This window comes from Centrocercus urophasianus, unplaced genomic scaffold, assembly GCF_019232065.1.
Source record: "Centrocercus urophasianus isolate 14NV4802_14NV808 unplaced genomic scaffold, USGS_Curo_1.0 seq_14, whole genome shotgun sequence".
In the NCBI taxonomy this organism is placed as follows: Eukaryota; Metazoa; Chordata; class Aves; order Galliformes; family Phasianidae; genus Centrocercus; species Centrocercus urophasianus.
In genome coordinates, this window is record NW_024884586.1 from 25,217,193 (window position 1) to 25,239,909 (window position 22,717).

At 33.0% G+C, this 22,717-nt stretch overlaps 1 protein-coding gene across 10 annotated transcripts in view; it reads left to right on the plus strand.

Annotated features, from left to right (window-relative positions):
* The window catches only part of DPH6 (diphthamine biosynthesis 6), a 177,631-nt gene that overhangs the window by 6,547 nt on the left and 148,367 nt on the right, over nucleotides 1-22,717 (plus strand). The gene's annotated exons all lie outside the window — the stretch shown is intronic.

Genomic DNA, 22,717 nt, shown 5'->3' on the forward strand with positions numbered 1-22,717 from the left:
TTAGGTAAATGATCCACTGAGGAAAGCTTTGAGAAAAGTTTTTGACACTCACACATTTAAAAGTTTAATGTCCATTCTTTTGTTCTTCCTTGCACTGTAAATATATAGTGTAACTTTATTCATCTTATTCCCTTTCCTTCCAATATAAGTCAAACTTATTAATCCACATTTCAGGCTAAATCCAAATATTTATATAGTTTCATATTTGAAATGTGTCGTTTGATTACTTGAATGAGAGAATTGAGGGAGGTTGTGCATTTATCAGTGTATGGGAAAAAAGCATCTAAACATTTCCATTTGGTTGTGTGTATGCTGTATAAACTAGGATTTGTTTGTCTGTATGTTGCAGATAGTCCACGAAGTATTAAGGAATGTTTTACAATTATGGTTCTACTGATTTTGCTTCTGGTAGCCCTGCAGCTATATGCCAATTTATATCATGCAGGTTGTGACTGCAGTACATAGCACTAAAACAATACAGTGTATAGGAAAACATGTTTATTGTTTAATATAAATTGTTTAATATAAATATTGTTTAATATGAATTATATATAATAAATAATTTAATAAATAATTATAAATGAAAATAAATATGTATTTACTTTTATGGATAAAGCTGGTAGACTGCTTTCTGAAACTTCAACTGAAGATATTTCTTGTCTTCAGTTCAGGTACTGAGCATTTCCTCCTTCATTTTTTTCCATTGAATTGAGATTTAAACCTGAAAGCTTTAGGTTTATTCTTGTATAAAAAAATTAACTTGCAGATTAGACTAAAAGTGTGGCTTGAGTGCAGAGTGCTTCCTGAGCCAGTGCTGAAATTGTATGTTACGTGTAACTAAACATCTTCAGCAGGGAAAATTGAGATCTTGTACCTGTGTTGAGTATGAGACTACTCCAGAGGAGAATAGTGCATGTAGGCTGTGTTGTGCTCTAGAGTGCTTATGGAGGTTTTAAATAGAATGTAGTATAGGAATTGAAAGAAATATGGCACAGCACTTTTATACAATTTTTGAATCATGATAGTATTAGAAATTATAGGGACTATACATGCTGTCTCGTAAAGCTGCATGGTAGCGGCTTTCTGCCTCTGTGTAAGATAATAAATTACAGATCAATTTAATTAAAAATGGTCAGATTAATGGCAATTAAGATCATACTTCCTTTTCGATCCTTGCTGTCTTTGGAGAAATGGATGCTTGACATAAATTAATGCTAATGTTAGATCATGACAACTTCTGCTTTGGAAGTTAATACATGGTAATTATAACTATAGCTGAAAGAGATGTTATCAAGTTGTCTGGAACCAAATATCTATCTCTTTCCTGTACAGAAATATTAATTCTACTGCATGATATTTTAAAGGCACAAATATTAACAATACATTGCTTTTATGTTAGTCTTTGGCTAAACATGCTCTTATCTATCTATAGCCAAATCTATCTATGAAACTCCAGTGCAGAGTTTCAGTAGAAGTCTATTCTGATGAATAACTGCATAATTATCAATAATATGTCATAGTCATAATCTGTAGAAGATGTAACTCTTTGTATTTTTAATTTTAAAGAAAAGATATTAAACTTTATTCTGGATTGAAAGTAACTTTGAAAGCTTTCTATTTTTAATTTTTTACATTTATTTATAACTGCAGTTTTGTACCTTTACTATGTAAATTTTAATTGCTAGTGATTTCTCTTTAGGATTTTTTTTTTTCCGGATATGTTAATATATCTCAGTTTGCTCTTTGTTGAAGGCAGGAGAGGAATTCTGAAAGAGGCTTGTAAAAATGCATCCTTAAATGGACATAATCTCAAAACACTGGTGAAAGTAGCGTAGATCTGTTTTTCTGTCAAATGGTTTCTGCATAACTGTACAGGAAAGTTGTATTCAGTTGAAAATTGCTTAATGTGCTTTGCTTTCACATGGTAAAGAATGCTTATATTGAAGGTACTTGTTTAGTAAATAATAATAATTTAAACCATATTTGAAAAAAAAAAAGAACATGATGAAATTAAATGCATTTGATGTTTATAAAAGCATCATGTTAACATGACTTTTAAGAAATTAAATATTCCTTTGCAGTGCTAGGTACTCAGCGTAACAATCTAGGATTCAAAAAGTGATATTGACTGTTCATGACTATAAACCAGTTAATTTTATTGTCACAAACTGAGATGATAGATTTCATATTTATGAAATAAATTTTTATTTACGTTCCACTTGCCTAATGTCCTATTTTAGACCATCTTTATTCATTACATGTTTGAAACATATTAGAGTATTTATGTGATGTCAAAATGTATCTAACCAGACAGTCCTCACCTAATAGCAGTATTTTTGCTTTGTAAGACATGTAAATTCTGAAATCTAATGAATAATTTAATTTATTATCCATAATACTGTATAAGGAGCTCTTATTCCCAGTTTGCCCATGTTTGTTGCTTCGCATATTTGGGCTTTCTCCAGAAAAGTGTATAAGCACTAGAGTTTCTTAGTTATCTGAATTACCTTCAGGGTTTTACCATGTCTCTACTTTTTGAAGTACATAGAAAAATGTCCCTACTTTGTCCCTTTTCAATGTAATTACGATGTTGCCCAAAGCATTGATGTTTGAAACAACCATATAGTGGTGAAGTAGTGTGAGATGTCTTGAGTGTTGGATTGTTTTCTATTGAATATTGGGCTGTGTTCTGTATCGCACGGATTGATAGCTTAGACCTATATTCAGGACAGCAGTTTTTGCAGCATCCAGACTCTAAAAACTAATGCAAGATAACTTGTTCCACTTCTGGGATTCCGTAAATTGTTGTCCTCTTCCAAGTTTCTTGCCTTATCTACTCCATTCTGTGAAAGCTTTCCTTTATTTTGTAAGTTTCCACTGCTATGATAATTTTGTAGAAATCTAGAACTTTCTTACTGAGCAGTTGTTTTCTTCAAGCTATTCTTCATCTTCTTCTATAATGTTTTTCAATAATTAAGTTTTTTGTAATTAGTATTTTGAAAAATTGTTTCTGTTCATAGCTTCTTTGTAATATATTTGGGTCATATGTCTGTGTATATCTATTATAAAGGATGTAAGTTGATTTTCAGTGTATTTTCTGTTTTAAAAAGTTATTTGCATCAGTTGTTTTTGCTTTGCACTTTGTGGGTTCAAAACCTACAAGATTATGAACAGCCCCTAACATTATACTTGGAAGAAATTAATACTTTGGATCTCGGGACAGAGGGATTATGAATTATGGTATCATCCATTGGTCACTACCTGAAAAATAAGAATTGATGCTGAGTATATTGGATGTATGAAACATTTTAATCAAAGTAACCTTTACTTGTGGCACTATTTCATTTTACTAGGGTTCTGAAAGAAGGAAAGAAATAATGCTGCATCCTTGAGCAGTGGTCTTCTAACTCAGTAGTCACTAAAAGTAATGTGCTTTTTAATTGCAGCAGCAAAGAGCTTTTTAATACAGTGTGACTCCCATACTTAATATTTATTTTTTAAGGGCAGATAATGATTTTTGACATAGACATGCTCTTACATTTACTGAAGAAAGAAACCTTCCTGTACATTTGGCAGGTAAAATTATAATAACTGTGGAATTTTTTATGTTCATTCAGATTATAATTTTTCTGAGATAATATACATTGTTTGTGCAGGCTTAGATGAAAGAGAGGTAAGTTAAGTCCTCTCATTATTCAGTCAAAATCCCTAGGACTTGAAGGTCTGGAACAAACAGAGTTGGGGCTTGAGATGAATGAATGGAATACAAGATTGTTCTTTGTTTAGGCATTAATTCCCTCATAGAAAATAAATTTTGCTGTTCCTCATTGTTGCAGATATTCTTCCATGGTAAAGTAATTTCTTCCTTTCCGTTCTGTCTTCAGAACTTAGCTGCTGTAGTTAATGGGTGAAATAAGTTCTCAGTTTCAGTACTGATGCCTGACTTTGTGGTTGTTGCACAGCCAAAATTTTGGGTGGCTGCTCCCAGAAATAAAAAAGCATGGATAAATCTATTGAAGTGTTTCACAACAAGTATTATCTCACTACAAAAATATGTTACAAAACAGACAGTAACATATTTAGAAATAATCATTCATATATAGTTATCTATTTTAATAATCTCCCTGTATCTTCAGTGGTAGAATTTCCATGATAAAGACTAATCGCATGCTCTGAACATATGAGAATAAGGTTTATAAACTTTCCTAGGAGTCTAAATGATCTAGATGATACCAGATAAGGAATGCTGATTGACTTCAAGAATCTTTAATATGGGGACTTAAGCATGCTGTTCTTCAAATTAATTTTGTAGTTAATAACAATTAGGACAAATTAGGTAACTTCTTCCACTTTCTGATGGGATTCAGAGATTTTTTAGAAATCTTTTTGCCCATAGAGATTAATGTGGTATATGAACTTTTAGAAGTTTTACAAAATGGCTTCCAACCTTAATAAGAAATACCATCCAATGCTTCCTTGTAAAGAAGGATTATTTTTTTTAAGGCAAAATATTTGATGCCATTTTTTTCATGTAGCATGCATTTCTTCCTCTAGAATTCCTCTAGAATGACTGTTCCTCCATTGTGCCTTTGGAGTGAATTTATCTGTGAGAATGTGAATTATCCCTTTGCACTCTTCATAATCAATGGATTTATTTATTATTATTTTAATTGGCTTTTTTTTTTTTTTTTTTTTTTTTTTTTTTTTTTTTTACACTTCTAATTCTGAAGTGACTTTTTCCATCCAAGGGTTGACCGTTGTCAGTAGCTGTGAATAAGAGGATGAGTTAAGGGAAGAGGGTAAAAAGTAATCACATTGTTGGCAGTGCTTTTTGGTGCTGTGAAAATAATTATGCATCTTGTTCCATTTAGAGGACAGGGGTTTTTTGTTGTTGTTGTTTTAGTTTGAATTTTAAAATGAAGTGGGAAGACAGAAATTTTGTAGTCAGCAGGATGCCTGTCATTCTCTGTCTCATCTAAACTGTTCAGGAGGGTTCAGTTTTCCTTCAAGAATGGAATCTTCTTTTGAGGTAGTTTCTTACCACGACAAATGTTGAGCTTAATGTAAACAAACAAACAAAAAAGTCACTCTGTTTCTCCCTGTTAGGTGCGTGGAGTTTTTTTCACTCACTCTCATTCTTGTGTTAATACTGAATAAGAAGAGGCAGTGAGACTGGTGGTGAAAGATGGTAAACAAGCCTGAGGGCTTGTTCTGGTCAGTTTTAAACCCCCGATTGCCAGGTTTTCCTAATTTCCCATTTCCGGGCCATCTCTTGTATGACCTTGCTTGCTGAATATGATGCTCTGGGTTGCAGGATTCTCACGTGTTTTTGGAAATAGGCAGCCAGGCATTGTTTACAAGACGCCAAATGAACCGTGCACTCACAGCAAGTTTGATAAACACACATTTCCTCCTTTTATCAGTGAGATTGCAGAATGTGAAGCATGAGTTTCCAGTTTTATTCATTCCCTTCAAATCTTTTCCTGTTTAAAAACTGAATCTCACTAATTGGATGATGATACATCCTTGAATTTTGTTTTGCTTTTTTATTATTGTTGTTTTGAATTCCACTTACTGGTCACTGACACTTTATTCCAGTGTCTACCTTGACCAGGTTTGGCAGACATTCAGATAAAAGCTTTCCATTTGTTCAGCACAGAAAAGGTTCGTCCCTATCAATGTAAAGTGAACGCTAATTAACAGTAATGACTTCTAATCACTTAGCTTTTATGCTCCTCTAGGAGCACTGCTATTATCCAATGTAGTTAAGTGAAATGCTTGTATATGAATCAACAATGCGGTATTTCTTCTAGCAGCTATTGCTCATAATCAAGCTTTGAATAAATTACGATAGTAAAATTGGTTTTAATGTTCTGTGTTGCACGGGGAGAAAGGAATCTCACATATCTTGTTAAATATCTTGAATATTTAGAGAGTTATCTATTAACATTTTGGCATTCAGTATTGTAGTTAAATGGAAAAATACGTTAAAATGTTTAAGTCAATTTTGTAAATGTTATCAAAACTTTTTTCATGGTTTTACTTTTGTTTAAGTGACATGCATAGACTCAACAGCCTCAGTTACAACTCCATTTGGAGTCAATTGCATGTCTGTAGGAATGAGCTACAACATTTCTGAGTTAAATTGCAGTGAAGTTTTACATAGAACTAACATATATCTTAAATTAAGAACTTCAGCAGCTTTAGTCTAATGTTGTAGTAGTTTGTTTACTGGGTTAATATTAACTTCTTTTATTAATACCCCATGGCTAAGAAAAGCTGGCTTTGATAAATGCATGCAACACTTAAAAAGAAGCATGAAAATAGTGAGACTTCACTAATACTTGAAAGCAATAGAATAAGATGAAGCGTTTAAAATAAAATTGGAGTGTTGGTCAGAAGCAATGCTAATATAAACCAGGAGCTAAATAGATTGCTGCTGGTAATGTGTTCAGCAATTCCAAAATAATTTCTGTTTAAAAAAGAATTAGCCTAAAGACACTATATACACCAGTTTAAAGTTTAGTGAACTTTTTCAATTGATATTTCATTTATGGAATGTGTAAACTGTAACGTTTGGAATCAAAATATGGAAAAATCTAGATGAAGCCTATTTCTGAAGTACACTTCAGTTTGGTGGGGGTTTTTTGTTTGTTTTGTGTTTTTTAATCTTTTGTGTTTTTTATTAAGAATTTCCTTGAAATTATCATTTAAATCGCCTACGAGGAATCTAAAATCTGTGAAGAAATTGGGATCTTGGATGACAAACTTACTTCTGTAGTTTATTTTTGCAATTATATGAATTAAAAAAAAAAGTTTTCATTTTCTGTGGCAGATACTTTTTGTGTAGTACCTCTGTCTTTTCATGCTTAGAAACCCAATTCCTTCACAGCTACTATCACAGTTTTTATGCATAGGATCGTGAGTGAGTATCCACATACATTCTGTGTGGTTTCAGTTCTGTTTATTTTGTTCATTCACACACATAGTATAGACAGTTTTCTGGTAGATGTTTTGTCTGTTTACTTGAGCATCTTCTCGGTTAACAGTTATTCTTTGGTTTATTACACAGTCATTGTCCAACTTAATTTGAAAATACCTTTCTTTTAGTCTTTTCTCTTTAAATCGGACTTCAAGTCAGTGTTCCTAAAAGTCCTATGTCTTTTGCCATAGTACTAGTGTACATAGTACACTATTTACATAGTACAGTACATAGTACTGTGCTGCTTGTGTTTTTTGCCAGCAAGTTGTTGAGAAAATGAGCAACACCTTTCTCCTCTACAGTTTCATTTAAGTGAATGGTACTATTCATATCTTATTTCAATACTTTGGTACATGGCAACTTCACCCTGCTTGCTAAGAATAAAAATTTTTAAAAATAAAATAAAGAAAAAATATAGTCCTATTCTGTGCTGCAGTAACTAGTTGCTTTGTATTGTTTATATTTCTCATTAGGCACTAGTAATACATGCTTTAAAATTTATTAGTTTTTAATGAAATATAATTGGAGTTATTTCTAATAAAATGCAATCAAGGAAAGGAGAGCTTTCAGATAATTTAACAGTAAAACATTTATCGAATTTGTCCTCATAAATATTTTTATCTCTGCTCATCCTTTGTGTAAAATTCATTTTGGTTTCTTATGCAGGTGCTAATTTATTTAAGCTAACTTATTTAATGGCCCCTTTGATATAAATGTCATACACACAGCAGTTGCATGCTTTCATTGCTTTCAGCTGGACACTTTCTGATCAGTGTGTTTAGAGACGATTCTTCTGGAAAGGCTAGAATTTATTTGGTTTGTATTGCTCCAACATGACTATTTTCAAAATAGAAATGATTGTTTTGTATCTGTCATTACAAAAGAAATAAAGCGGAATTGGCCTTTTGCAGATAGCTGTGCAATATGGAGATCCTCTTTGTGTTGTCTTTGTGTTGATAAATTCTGTCTGTAGAACTGCAGAACAGTCATTACTCCTTTTCATGTGGGTTGCGATTAGGATGCCCGGACCAGGTTGCTGTTTGCAAAGGATAAGGCGGTGCTGTGATTAGTTATCTACTCCATGGAAAGTGCTGCAAAGGAGTATGTCAAATGCGTGTGCAGCAGTATTCCTAGTAGTCTGATGCTCCATTATATAAACTTTTCTTCAGTCCGTTTTCCTTCAGAAACACAGCTTCAGTCTTTTTGCCTCATTATTCGTTAGGTGCAGTTCATTTGCATGCTCTAACTCTGGATTCCTTTTCTTTCTTTATTTCCTGGCAGTTTTCTTTTGGGCCTTTTCTCTGTTGTAACTCGCGAAAACTGGAGCAACAGTGCCCTCTATAGTTCCTCCTTGTGTGCTTACTTCTTACAGCTGGTTGTGAGCATTCAGGTAAAGAATGGGATGTTTAGATTTATTTTTAACTCAAACAAAACCCCTTTTTCTAAAGGAGACATTTTGATTTTCAATGACTTTTTTACATACAAAACAGAGAACAGAGGAGACTATTCTGAATCCTCTTGCACGTTTAGAAGCTCTCATCCTTATCTAGTGAAAAACTAAAATTTTTTCAGGCATTTAGGGCATTCATTAAAGCTGGATAGGATTTTGACTTGCAAAGGCTTTTCTGAAGTGTGTGTTTGTCTTTATGTAAAGCTTCATAACAAAATAATTTGGAACTTACTTTCTTTGTATTTACTGTTTCCCTTAAACTAGATCTTGCATGGTCTCTGATGTGCTTACCAGCAGAACAGCTAAGCTTTATTAATGATGTTGTTTTAGTTCACACACTGACTGAAATAATTGTTGTTCATTAGTATTGATTTGTATCCAAAACTGATTTACAATGTAGATTTCTCTTTTACCTTATTATAGCTTAATATGCAAATACTTTTTATTCTGTATTTTCCACAGAACTTGTTGGACAGGGTTAGTATTGAAAATGCATGTTCCCAGCATTCTCATACATACATGTACATTTTCCCTCTCATTCTGCCATTTGAATATTGTAAACTACAATAAAAACATATGACCTTTTTAAAAATAAATGTTTTAACTTCAGTTTCCTATGACAACATCATAAAAGTCATTCTGTGAAAAGTTAAATGGATTTATTTTAGGATGGGGAGTGTTAATATATGTGTAGAACACACTTAATGCACTTCTATGAATTGAAAATCATAAGTCATTGTAGTAAATTACAGTTAGTGATGTAACTATTGATGGCTATTCAAAACATTCCTGTATCTCTAATGATTTGTGTAAAACACATGGCTGCCCACATCCCTTAGTTCGTTTGGAACAGTAGATAGATAAAAACACCAGCTTGATACATGAAAGAAATGATAAGAATTCTTTTGGAGTAAATAGTATATCACAAGCCACTTTATACAGTATTTGAGATTCACTAAAAATGAAGATGAAATTAAAATGGTCATCCCTAATAAGAGGCAAGGTGCTTTGAAAATGCAGTGTGTCCAAGCTTTCAGTATTTTTTTTTTCTTTTTTCTTTTTTGTCTGCCTAGTTTAATTGGTAATCTCTACTCATCATATGAGATCTTTTCTTTTTGCCAGCATGTGTGATTTCATATACTGGAATGTCGCCATTGTGGCATAATGTGCACTGGCTAATCCAGAAAGTACCTCTAATCTATTGCCTGTTAAGATAAAAAGGTTACGCACTTTTGGGTAGCTTGTTTTCACTGCTGTTCATCGTTTGTTTCAGTAAAGCAAGTATTATTCTCCTGGAAAAAATGTAATGTTAAATTGAGCAAAATGACTTTACTTCATTCTAAATATAAGTAGAATCGTGAATCAAGCTTAGTTCTTGCACTGATCACACAATTATTGCTAATCCTACATATTGATTTCTTTATTTGTTTCATTTTTGTTAATGAGCTTCTTCATGCACTGTTACTTTTTTAATACTGACGGAAACTTGTTGATCTCTTTAAATTTTATTTTTTCCTTTTCTTTTTCTGTTTCTTTTTCTTTCTTTTTTTCTTTTTTTTTTTTTTTTTTTTTTTTTTTGTAAAACAGTAATTTTTTTCCCCCTGCAGTATGGCTGTACTGTTGGTTTTTTATAGAATCTCAGTAGTGATATTTGAAATTTGATTCTTGAAGACAGGGCAGAAATTGAGAATTAGAAAAAAGTTATATAAATTTCATTTTTAATCGCTTAATGCCTACTTCAGATATTATTTAATTTTTTAAATTGAATGTCATGTCATTCTTACAGTAAAGGACATAAATATAGGTGATTTTTTTTTTTAAAGTGTTTTCTGGTTGGCAGTGAGAGAAGGATTTAATTTTAAACAGTGACCTTTGAGACAGACAAGTTGTTGTCTATATGGAAAATAAAAATAATAAATTATATCTTCTTGCAATGAAACTCGCAAATTAAATTTCAACTTAATTAAAATAGCGATAAATTTAGATTGCATTATTGGAGACAATTAAGTACAGTTTTTCTGTCTATTGAGAATGGGCATAATTTACCAAGATTGGGCAAAGAAGTGAACAGAGCAGCCACTACAAATTTTGATAGAAAATGTCCTATTTATTCTGCATACCTTTATTTTTTTTATTAAAAATGTCAATGATAATTTTATCTCACCTTACAATGATTACCTCCCCTCAAACTTCACTTCATGTAGTTTGATTACATGTGAAGTATTGAGTGAACAGTATGAGCTCGTTACCTCTTTAGTTGAACATACTTGTTTTCAAATCATTTGTATAAGCATGATCACTAAACCATTTTTCAGGTATCCTTTCATAAAATGTGAGCTGATACAGAGTATGTAAGGCTATGACTCAGTATCATCTTGATTTCAATTTTCAGTATTTCGTTGGCTCTGAAATATCAAAAGATATGGAGACTGAGTGTTGGTTGTGTTTTCTTTATAGAAAGTTGTAAGTATCCACATAGGACATCATTTTTACTGGTTAACAGTTGCCTGTGTTATAACAGTAGCTTTAAGGTAAAAAAGCAGATATTGCAATCTAAAATATTATGTATCACAAAAAGAAATGCTACCTTTTCTCACTGGAAATATTTGTAAAAGTCTTTACAAACTTGATGGACTTCTAATGGTTAATTTTAAATTGAAATGTTAAGACTTTTTTTTTTAAAAAGATGTTCTTTTTATGAGATTTTTTATCTCCTATTTTTAAGACATTTTCTTTTTACGGAACTTGATCTCACAAGGGAGAGAGTGTGTGCTATTTTCAGTGACAAAAGTTAGTGTTTAGGTTTTACCTTGTTACCTGATAGCCCATCTGTGTTTATAACGATATAAAGTATAGAAAATATTCTCAGAATTGTGGATAGTCAATAGTTAATGATGAGTAGTGCTGTTTTTATTTTTCTTTTCCTTTTGTTGTGCTGCTTACTCAGTTATTTGATAAGTAGTTTGAGAGTTGCCTGTAGTACTGCAAGCTGTGTTGGCCTTTTTTGTCACATACTTTTAGGAGATAAAACAGTGATATTGTAACTTGGGATGGCATAGTTGTTACAGAGTTATGTCATCAAGGTAGGTACTTTAAGCTACCTGGTATGGCTTTGTCTTCTTGGGTTTTTTCAGCTTCTGTGTTCCTTGGCCAACATACGAGCGCACATAAATGATTATTGTGTATAGATGCTTAGTATTTTATAGAAATTGAGTTTAGCCTGTATGCTTTTTTCAGAACTAGGAGCTAGATAACTATTGGTTTTTGTAATTACTTTGCTTAATTTGTTAGTCTTTCACATTCATGTAATCATCTTTCATTCTGGTGGTTTGTACTACAGAGCCAAGTAATTATTATTTATTTTATTTCACATGCTCTAACTTCTTTACTTTAGACATCTACTGATTCCTTTTTTGTATCTGTGTGTGTGTGCGTGCACCTGTGTATGTACGCGCGTTACAATAACCCTTTTTTGCCACCTTTTACCCACCTTTGCTACTCATTATCCTTTGGAGACCAGTCCTATGTTCTCAAGGAAAGTCTGTCAGTCATTATTTATTACCCACTTGTCATTGTGACTTATTCATTGCTTACATCACTATTCTCAAAAGTATTGCTGTACAGAAATGGTGAGCAGTACTCTGAAGGAAAGATCAATAAATGCTTTCAAAGGAAGATTTACCCTGAGACTTGGATCTTCTTTTTAATACTAAATCTGTGCTATTAGTTGTGAGGTGATTTTAATATTTTGACATCAAGTTCTCTGGCACCGAAGATGAAAAGTTAACTAACTTTTATGGAGTAGCGTGACTTCAGCAATTAAGTTTATAAAATCTAATTTTCCAGTTTTCAGTGGCTTTTCCTGAATAGCTTATCTTCTGAGCTGAACATAATTTCATCCCCTAATAAAAAGTGAAAAAAAATCATTTAAATAATAAATATTTGAGAAGATTTATTTAAATTTCAGTGGTGCTGTCATGTGTAACATCACTAAGGGAGGAAGAAGATAATTATTTGAAATCCTTATCAGTTAAGGAAAAAATTTCTCTCTTCTCATTCCTATTAAAATTGTTTTGAGAACTTGATGACGTATGCTGTGTGTCCAGAGCAACCAGAGTAATTTAATGTGATATACTGAATATTAACACCTTTTTGAAAGTGATTGCTTGAAAATGCAATGTGAATGTATGTTAAATTTATTGTATTATTTACAGATACTGGCATCTGAGAATTTGAAAATGGCAAATCCGTATGTAGATCTTTCCCTACTTTGCATTGTCTTGTTAATAAGTGAAACAGGAAAACCGGATTTTAAACATATGATAAAGATTATATCACAAAGCTAGCTACAAGGAGAATAAACAAAAGATTGCTTGGATAACTGATACTTATTATTATTATTATTTGATTGTGCAATATAAATGTTTTTAAAGTGTTTTTAAGTGAAGATAAAAAGACCTAAAACATGTGCATGTGCATACCTTTGGACCAGGCATATGAGAGAGTTTGGAACCTACACTCTCATTTGCAGTAGAAACTTTTCCAGCATGAAATAAGGGATTACCAAGCTTAGTTGACCATCTGCTGCTATTTCAAAGGTAGGAAACAAGTATCATGGGCAAAATTTTTGTATTGATGAGGAAATCAGGGTTTCTGTGGGAAGTTTTATTTAGTTGATTTGTTTGTTGTTTTACCTTATAGTTGCTCCATCAGCTGGTAGGTATTCTTAGTGCTGTGTTACTATCAGCTGCTTCCAGTATGGTTATATCAGTGTCACTCCAGTGGATTATCCATTTTCGGCATAATTATTTTGCAAAGCTGTAGGAATTTTGTCTGCCAGAGTACTCCTGAAAAACTAAAGATTTTGCCATGTTATAATGCATTACAGAATAGAAACTTCTGTTTTGCTGCAGTGCAAATGCAAAGTAATATACTTAAGTATTTTTGAATATTTTTTCAGTCTTCTGCAATGTTGAAATATAAGTCAATACTAGATAATGTATGCAACTTGAGTTGCGTGCTCCATAATTTTCCTTTTCTATCACAGTATTTTACCTACTTCAGACTTGAGCATGAAATCAAATTTGCAAAAACATGAGGTCTTCCATGCTATTACACTGAATTGTATGCATTTATAGTTTTTATATGTTATTACTATTTGCATGGAAGTAATTTTGAAAAGTACCAGACTTTCTGTATTTTGACCAAAGCAGAGTTGTGCTTTTAAAATGAATAAAAAGTAAACATTTTAATCTGTAGGAAATTCAGAACCAGGGGAATCCTTTCTGATTTCAGGCTTGTTTTTAGACAGTGCTTTGGCATGCTTGTTTGTAGCAAGTGTTTAACACCTAATTCCTGGTTTCTTTTCATGACTTCTGAAATCTACCAGAATTTTTTCCTCTCCACTTAGCAACATGCAAGGATGTATTTATGATATACTAAGAGGTCAGCACAAGTACAACCTGTGTGTGAAATACTTAGGTGAAGAAAAGAGGGGCAAACTGTCCTTAAATGGTTTGTACTGAAATTGCTTAAGAGAAGACTTTTTATTTATTAATTGAATGATTTTTTTCTCAAAGTTAATAATTGGGTTTAAAGTGGTTCTCTTTGTTTCTTTAGGGTGGAAGATAGTAGCATTTGCAGTCTTTCAGTTTAATTGTACCTACACAGATTCCATCCATGTTTAATTTTCACACCAGACATTATTTTTGTCTTTATTGGGTAAGGGTCATCTCTTAATGCCTAGTTTCTCATTTCAGCAAAACATAGAACTGTTCTTTCTCTTTGGTCACTTGTTGATATGCTTCAGTAGGTGTGTTTGACAAGAGGTTACATTCCTGTCAGTACATGCATTTAAAACTTTTACATTCATGCTATTTTATTAACTGTATCTTATTAACAACTCTTGACTCAGACCACACATGGAAGTCCTCTGGTATTTTATTGCTTCAGATGAATGTAGGTTTGCAATTCTTGACCTCTTTCTACTAAGCTTGCAATCACAAAACAACTTTATGATAATAAAGACACTGGTTTAAAACATTAAGAACATAAAACCTTTTCCATTTAAAAACTGACATCTCCCAGTAAAACATAACAATTTCATTTGAAAGCCTGATATAAACATTTTCCTCCGTTAAATGAGACAGTTATCCCTCTGATGGGGTTCCTGATTTTTCTTGGCAATGTTTCCTGGCCTCTAGCTTTTCCTGATCCTTTTTAATCCATACTTCTCACCATTTTTACTCTCTAATTCCTGTATTTCTCACTCAATTGTTACATGTTTCCCAGCATTTAGCTTTCATGTTTGCCCCAGAAAGCTGTATGCTTTTCATATCTCTAACACTTTGCTAATCTACCAACATGCTTCTCATTCATGTTCACATACCATTTCTGGCACTCCCATGGTGACTAAAGGCATCTCGTCTGCTGTGTTGGAAAGCCTTATTTTCACTGAATTGGAAAAAATAATTTTCTTCTCAATGGCAATTAGTATGAGATGTCAGAATTTCACAAGATTGAAAATAAATTTCAGATTTTTTCAAGTTGATATAATAAACAAGGATTGTGCAGATTTTATCATAAAATTAAGATTTTTTTGCAGTTCAGGCATTTTTAAAATAAAATTTTTGTTCTGTGCTTTAGAGGAGGGTGAATTTTCTATATTTTATTTTGTCGTATTGCAAAAACTCCTCTGAAAGCTTGACTTTGCTGTGTATTTCTGTTGCTTTTGCTTTTTCTATAGTGACCTTTTTCATTCTTTCTACATTTCTTTAGAAATTTCCCTTCAGACTCTTTTGCCAGGCAGATCCTCAAACATTCCTTTCTTTCTGTTATCCAAATTCTCTTGACCTTAGAGAAGTAAACTAATGATCCCTTAACACGTGATCTTGCTGGACTGAGGTATATTACTTTTTTCTTGGAGAATTGCCTCTTACAGCTTTGTCTGGATTTAGGGTAAGCTAGACTTGTGAATCTATATTTTAGGACCTGATTCAAAGGTGTATCATTTCTAATATAAGTAATATCATATTTCCTTTGAGAAGCATCATGCCTTTGTAAAATGAGATGGATGGGATAGATTTGCATAGAATACTCAGGAATGAATGATCTCCAATATCAATTTTTAATGAAAAATCTGAATGATATTTGCAGGTTTTGGCCATTCGTTTTTGTGGATATTGCACTCAGGCACTTGCCCTTGACTTACTGAGATGCAGAATCTCCATTTTGTAGGCGAGAGGTTTGTAGAAGAAAATTAGATACTGAAAATTCCTGTGAGATGAACAAACCTCAAAAAACTGAAATTTATCTCTCTGTGTTACTAAACTTGAACAGCTCAGCCAGTCATTCTTGCATTTAAAGTCCAGAAATACATCTGGTTTGCAGTGCCTTGCATTTACTTTGGCATCACTTATGTCTAGGTGAGAGAATGTCTTACTTTTTATCCTGATTCAAAAGACCCTTCTTGGAAAAAGTGGATGGGGTCATTTTGAGTCAGTGAAAAGCTTCAACCTTGCTTTACACTGGAGTGAGCCACATCTTTAATTGGCATCTGCAGGCTGATCAGGGCATATATTATTCTAGTTGTCTAGATGGCAGAATTCTTTTTTCTGACCTGGAATTTCTAAAAACTTCTGTAAGAAAAGCAGTAAATAAAAGTAGGTTTCATTCTGTGATTTTGTGGAGTAAGCACATGTATAATCACAAGAAACTTAAAAACGTATTGTATATTCAGTATTGTAAAATGTATTTATTGGAAACAAAATAAAACTGAAACAAGGTATTGAAAAAATAGGTCGAAGGAAGAAAGCAGGAACATGCTTGATCGACCATGGCATTGAGTACAAAGTCAACGAAGGTTTTATTATGCAGTGTATCTCGTTATATTGAGGAGACAAGGGCAGTGGTGGTTACAGTGTTTTTCCAAACCATCATAGAAACATACTATGCTTCTTTTTCTTCTGATATGGAAAATATGAAAGCTTTTGGTTAGAAGATGGTGGATAAAGGTTTTACGTGTTTCACTGTAGCAGCTTTCAGGTTTGGCTGAGAGAATTAATATTATTCAACCTTACATTTCTAGAATTAAAGCTTCAAAATATGAAGAATTGTTAATGAACTCTCCCATTGTAACTTTTAAAGATGCAGAATCAAATTTAATTAGATGAAGTTGCAAATGAAGGTAGAAAATAAGAAAATGTAGCTGTGAATTCAAATATTTTCAAAGAATAATGGTAAAATTACTAATATATTCACATAAATTAACTGCTGTGCCATTTGTAGTGATTTGTGGTAGTGCTCTGCAGGGAAAGGAAGGAGGAGAGTGGTTGTATTGATTTTTGTTCATATCTGACAACAAAAAATATTAGGTCTAATGATGAAGTCATCTGTATTAAAACAATAAATAATTAGCATATGACTGATTTTACAAAGACTTTTCAAGTATTTACATACCACTGGTTATTACATTTGATCAGTGTTTACTGTTAATGAATACAGTCTTCCATTAGAGAGATGAATCTTGTAGTTATTGCAATTGATGACATCATCTGAAATTTATCCCATCTTTCACATGCTGTGTGGAGTGTAGTGATTATTCTGCACTTTTGAAGAAGTCTAATTTTTATTTTGTGGTAATACTGTTCATTTTCCTTAAGGAACACAATTCCCAAGTAATACAAACACTATTCCTGCTGTTTTATTGTATTGTAATATAACCATAAATGCAGTGTTAAAAGCTATACCAATGGTGTCAGACTCCTTAAGGACTTGAGAAAACTGTCGTAGCTTCTAAAATAACTGATAATCTTTTGTGGGTCAAAAAGAGCAACATGCTGTATTGCTTAGCTTTCTGCTTTCTTTTTCTCAAGGTTTGTCTGAGATTTAGTTTTATGTGAAGTACACAAAACACTGTCAGAGAAACATTATCACTTTGTAAAAGCTGTTTAGAATATGGTCTGGCACAAAATGTGCAGAAAATTAAAAAGAATATTCCCAACTTTTTTGCGTAGAGCTGAGTTGTATATATTCTTTGTAATTGTGGCAAAAAAACAGTTCATGTGAATGCATCTTTATATTTGCAAAATATATGAGCTACACAAGCTCATATATGTAATTTAAACATTTTTAAAGATGACAAACATATACAGAGAGAATTACATTTTAAAAAAATTGTGTGTTTTGTGTTGTGCACATATGTATATATGTATATCTGAGTGCAAATGTATGCATTTCTTTGCAGTTCTGAGGGGTTTCTGTCTTATCCGTTTCACAATATTTCCTTTAAATGCGTATTTTGATTTTTCTTTTGGTGACTAGGTCGAATGCTTTTCCATTACAGTACTAAAAGAATAATCCACTTTAACACAATATTTTTCCCTGAAGGGACGGTCTTTTGTAGTCACATGATACTATTTTTCTCAGAATGGTATTAAAATTCATGATGTAGTGATTTTTATCTTGACTCAAATTCTTTGTTCAGACTGTAAAAAAGACTAAGGAGTGTTCGTAGTATCCTGCTGCTAAAAAAGACCTCAAAAATCAAGGAGATGGGGCAACCTCCCAAGCAGTACTGATCTTTTCAAGATATTAGTAAAGTTCACAGTGTAAAATCTAGAAGGGTTATAAATGCATGGCATGTTTATAGAATTTAATCAAACAATCATCAACAAAAAAGCAACAGCTAAGCATTCCAAGTTAAGCAAATTTGAAATTAAATAATCCTTTAAATTTGAGTTTATAGGCACCCATGTAGACAAATGTATATTTTCAAATATTTTAAGATGCACTTCTTGGCACATATTCATGTTTCTTGTTATATGATTCTTTGGTATTTGAAAACGGAAATTTTTAGTATATAGTTCTCAGAAGAGGTGTGTATGCTGTATTATTACAGAATGAGCTTTATTATAATACTGCAATCATAAAAATTAGATCTGTGAATTTTTTATCAGAGGGAGAGCTTTTAAATGTATTTAATTATTCTTCCCAACATCTTTAAATCTTATATTAAGTGTGGGCCTGTTGTACAGAGTCCAGCAGTGCTAAATATAGTGGATCTGTAAGGAGGAATGTGGTGGGACACTGAGCAGATACGTGCTACCTAGTTCAGCTAGCACACTAATTAGCACATGCATCCTTCATATTAAAGCTTTTACACTTGGCCTTTTCTTAGGACAGAAAATATGAGAGGATATTTTAAAGCTGTTGGGGAAAAAAAACCTTTTCTTCTTTCTCTAAAATCAGTCTGAAAAACCTGAAGCACTTGACTGTGTATTCATTGCATTTTGTGTAGCATTGTTTTCTTCAGTGTAATGATCTTTTTCTGCTACCTCTGCATTACACGAGAACAATTTAGCAGTTTTTTAAAAGGTTAACCAATCATATTATACTCTATATCTTTTCTATATGATTATAGATTATAATATAGGGCTATGAATAATTAAAATACTTAATTGAATTTAACGAATGATTATAGCAAATATTCTTATAGTCAGATCAATTTTAACTTTTGAGTTCTGCAGTTTGATTAACCCAAAATACTCTTTGAGGGGAAATGGAACTCATTTTTGCTTCGTTTGCTGGAAAAAAATAACAATACTGTTTCCAGTGGTATACCAAATTACAATGAAGTTATTAGTTTTGCCATCAATGAGAGCAATGAAAGTCTGTCATTAGTATAATATTTTAAATTACCTTAATGAGATGTAAAACTGCTGCTTAGCAACTGGGGCTTGTCAGGCTGTGGAGTGTTCTTTTTGTTCTTTTCTTTTTTAACTCAAAACAAAAAATTAAAACAAACCTGCCACTGTGAACTACACATAGCATCTCATGCAGTTGCACTTAGAAGTGTCTAGGCAATACAGAGCATTGTACAGAAAACAAGACTTTCTAGTAGTGTCAAAAGCATTTTATTTTGAGGTTGGCCATTGCCATAGCCTATGTTGTTTTTTTTTTATAGCAAGATTTTCCACTAATGTAAAGCTAGTTTCGAATTGGACAGAAATAGGAGGTAATTTTTATGTTAAAGTTTTGTTTTAATGAATGGTTCATTTATTTTTTTCATATGTTTGAGGTTTGCTGGAGATTTAGTTTAGCATTTTAAGTTGTATGAAATGCAACAATTTTACCTGACTCATAGAAGTAATAAAGATATCTTACTACATTCTGAGAATATGCTGTGTGATATTTCATTGTCTCCTTTGATAATCTTCTACGATATAGCATACTATTTATCTTCCATGATTGAAGCTTTTTTGTTAGATTTAAGCAAAAGCATGGACCTCTTTTGATACTTTGAAAATGTTCTTGTACTGAGCAAAGTCCATTACTGACAATTTTGATTCTCTTTAAAAAAGTAAAATTCAGGAAAAGGAACAGATGCTTAAGTGTAATCCAGTATAATCCTTTTTTTTTTTTTTTTTTTTTTTTTTTCTTTCCAAATCACAACTAGCTAATAGCTAACAGACCCTTTTCAGTGTGTTGCTGCTGGTTATCCACAGAACCAAGATGTGGTAGCCATCATGTTGCTGTCTGGAATCTTGCATCCAGATGCTCTTGTCCATCTGTATGTGATCAGTGCACAGGGACCAGGGACAAATCGCCGTTTCAAGGCTCCAAAATAAAAGCAGCAGGCTGACTTGAATTACTCTGTGGTACAGTCCATTTGCATTTCTTGAAAAATATGCTTCTACTTACAGTAAATTTTCATTTGTCTCAGCTCTCTCTTGTACTCTGCTGTAAACTGGCACTTCTCTGCTATGTATATAGGATTTTTCAGACTAGTGGACTGTTGGAACAATTTGCTGCTGTAAGCAGATTGATTTGATCTAGAACATCCAAGCAGTGCTGTATTCCCAGACTACTTGTTAGTTACAATGACACACAAGTGATTTAGAAATTAAAAGGCAATGTTCTGGAAAGAAAATGAGGATCTGTCAGTGGGAAATAGCCCTGCATCTTGTAATTAAAATGAGTGGCCAATTTTATGGATTGCATAAAGTATATTATAGGAAGAGACAAGACATGGAGTCAGTGAATGGCTGCCCTGTTGCAGAAACATTGCCAACTGTGGAATATTAAAGATTGTAAGTACCAGAAAGTAAAAAGGTAAAATTAATGCAAACTTAATTCTATTCTGTCCTTTAATATTGTTATGCCAGTAATGCCGACTTAGGCTCTGGGAGGCATTAACAGTTCAGGCTTTTTAGAAAAAGTTAAAAACTGTATTGAAGGTTTGAACACAGCCAGACCAAATAACAGTTTATTACCAATCTTGGTTTGGATGGTTCCTAATATATGCCATCCTGGGAAACTGATTGAAAAGGAATCCTATCAGTTTTCAGGATTTTTGTCACTGATTTCAAGGACATCGTGCTGGGATTAATACAACCAGCTATGAGTAGGAACAAAGGATTCTACAAGGCCTATCCAGAAGTAATGCCTCCTATTTTATATGTTGGCCCACAGTGTCTATAGAGGACAGTGTTGCTATGGCAGTAGAGGCAGATATTCCCACCAAATATCCTGTTATATTTTTCTGCTGTGCGACAGATGGCAGCAGAGGGGCAATCTGACAAAATGGTGTCTGACATGAAAGTGCATATAGAGCAAAGGTGAGGAGCAATGTGCGACAATGGGTTGTCTCTGCTGGTGCAGATTTTATGAGTGCAGCATGCAGGCTCTTCTTCATCATTGGAAAAAATGCGTAGCAGATGGTGGCTATGTTGAAAAATAATGCTTTATAGCTGAGGATTTGCTCTTCCAAAGAGTGTTGTGCTGTTTGTATCTCTTGTTGTTTCCATGGAAATAAACAAAAGGCATTATTTTCTGAATCTACATACCTTTACCATAGCTGTGTCTTCTGTATACTGCTGTACTTAATGCAACATTTTTGTAACACATCTAAGATGTTTTCTTTAAGGAGAAAAAAAAGTGTTATTTGTTGATGGTGTACTCTATTTCCTTTCCTGTTTTAAGTGTTTATTTTTTAATTAATTCTCTACATAAACTTTAAGTAAGCTAATGCAAACATTTATTTATTGTAGATGTGAGAATGCTGTTATTGAGATTGTATTATTAGGCTATCACTCTACATAGGTTATCATTTCTAAACAAAGGCATAGACAATTTAAAAGGGTTTGTGGCTAGGTGGCTGCATTGAGCATTATATTTGGAACTGAGATTATATAGAAAAGTACTTGTTTCTCCTGTGATCAGGAAATAGGAAGAACCCTTGTTTTTTGCTAGACATTCCATTGCAGAGGAAAATTTGAATCTTCATGCAAACTGTCTAAAAGCTTGTCAGAGAGTGCTTTTTAATATTGTTTTGGAACGTTTCTTTTAGTACTTAGAAGCATTGCTATCATTTTAGGCATTCTTAGTCAGGTTATAGGTAGCAAGTTAAGAAAGTGATACTTCCCCTCTGCTTGGCACTTGTACCTGCACTCTTGTGTGCAATTTGGGGCTCTCTGGGAAAAGTAAGATAGTAGGCATATTGGAGTGAGTTCAGTGGAGGGCCACAAAAATTCATCATCAGAGCACTGATGCTTACAGCATGCAAGAAGATGGTTCAACCTAAATGAGATAAGGTAAATGTTACGTTTCCAGGCAAATTTCTTCTTGGACGTTCATTAGCTGGTAATTTTGTATTCCAGTAACCTATTGCTGCACTGTAATCTCCTTCAGTATAATACATGCTTTATATTAAAAATTGAGACTTTAACACTTTGCTGAGAGGTGTTACAGTTTTGAACTAATGTGCTCTGATTGTAATCAGCATCTCAGGCAAGTAGTAATGAACACTTTTGGCAATGCTTGCATGACTTGTCCAAATATTGCACTGAATATATTTTTTTTTATAATGTCAATCAATCCTAAATGGAAATTCACTTACTCTTATAAAACGTGTGTCTTGGTTTCAGCTTGATTTCAGTTGATTTTTTCTTCATACTGTCTTGTATGGTACTTTGTTTTGGCTTTAGTTGTTGCTTAGCAGTGTTGTACAGAGTGAAGCAACTTTCAGTTTCTTAGCTTCTGTTACTGACCAGCTAATGAAGGGAACTAAGGAGACAAAAGAAACTGGGAGGGGACAGAACCAGGAGAGATGACCTGAAATGGACAAAATAATATTCCATATCGTATGTTATCATGTGGATTAAAAAAAGCTTGAAAAGCAGTGGGAAGTTGGCCAGGGGAGCAGCTACTGCTTGGGGAAAAGCTGGGCATGGGTTGGTAAGTGCTGAGCAATTGCTTTGTACATCACTTGTTTTACATATGTAATA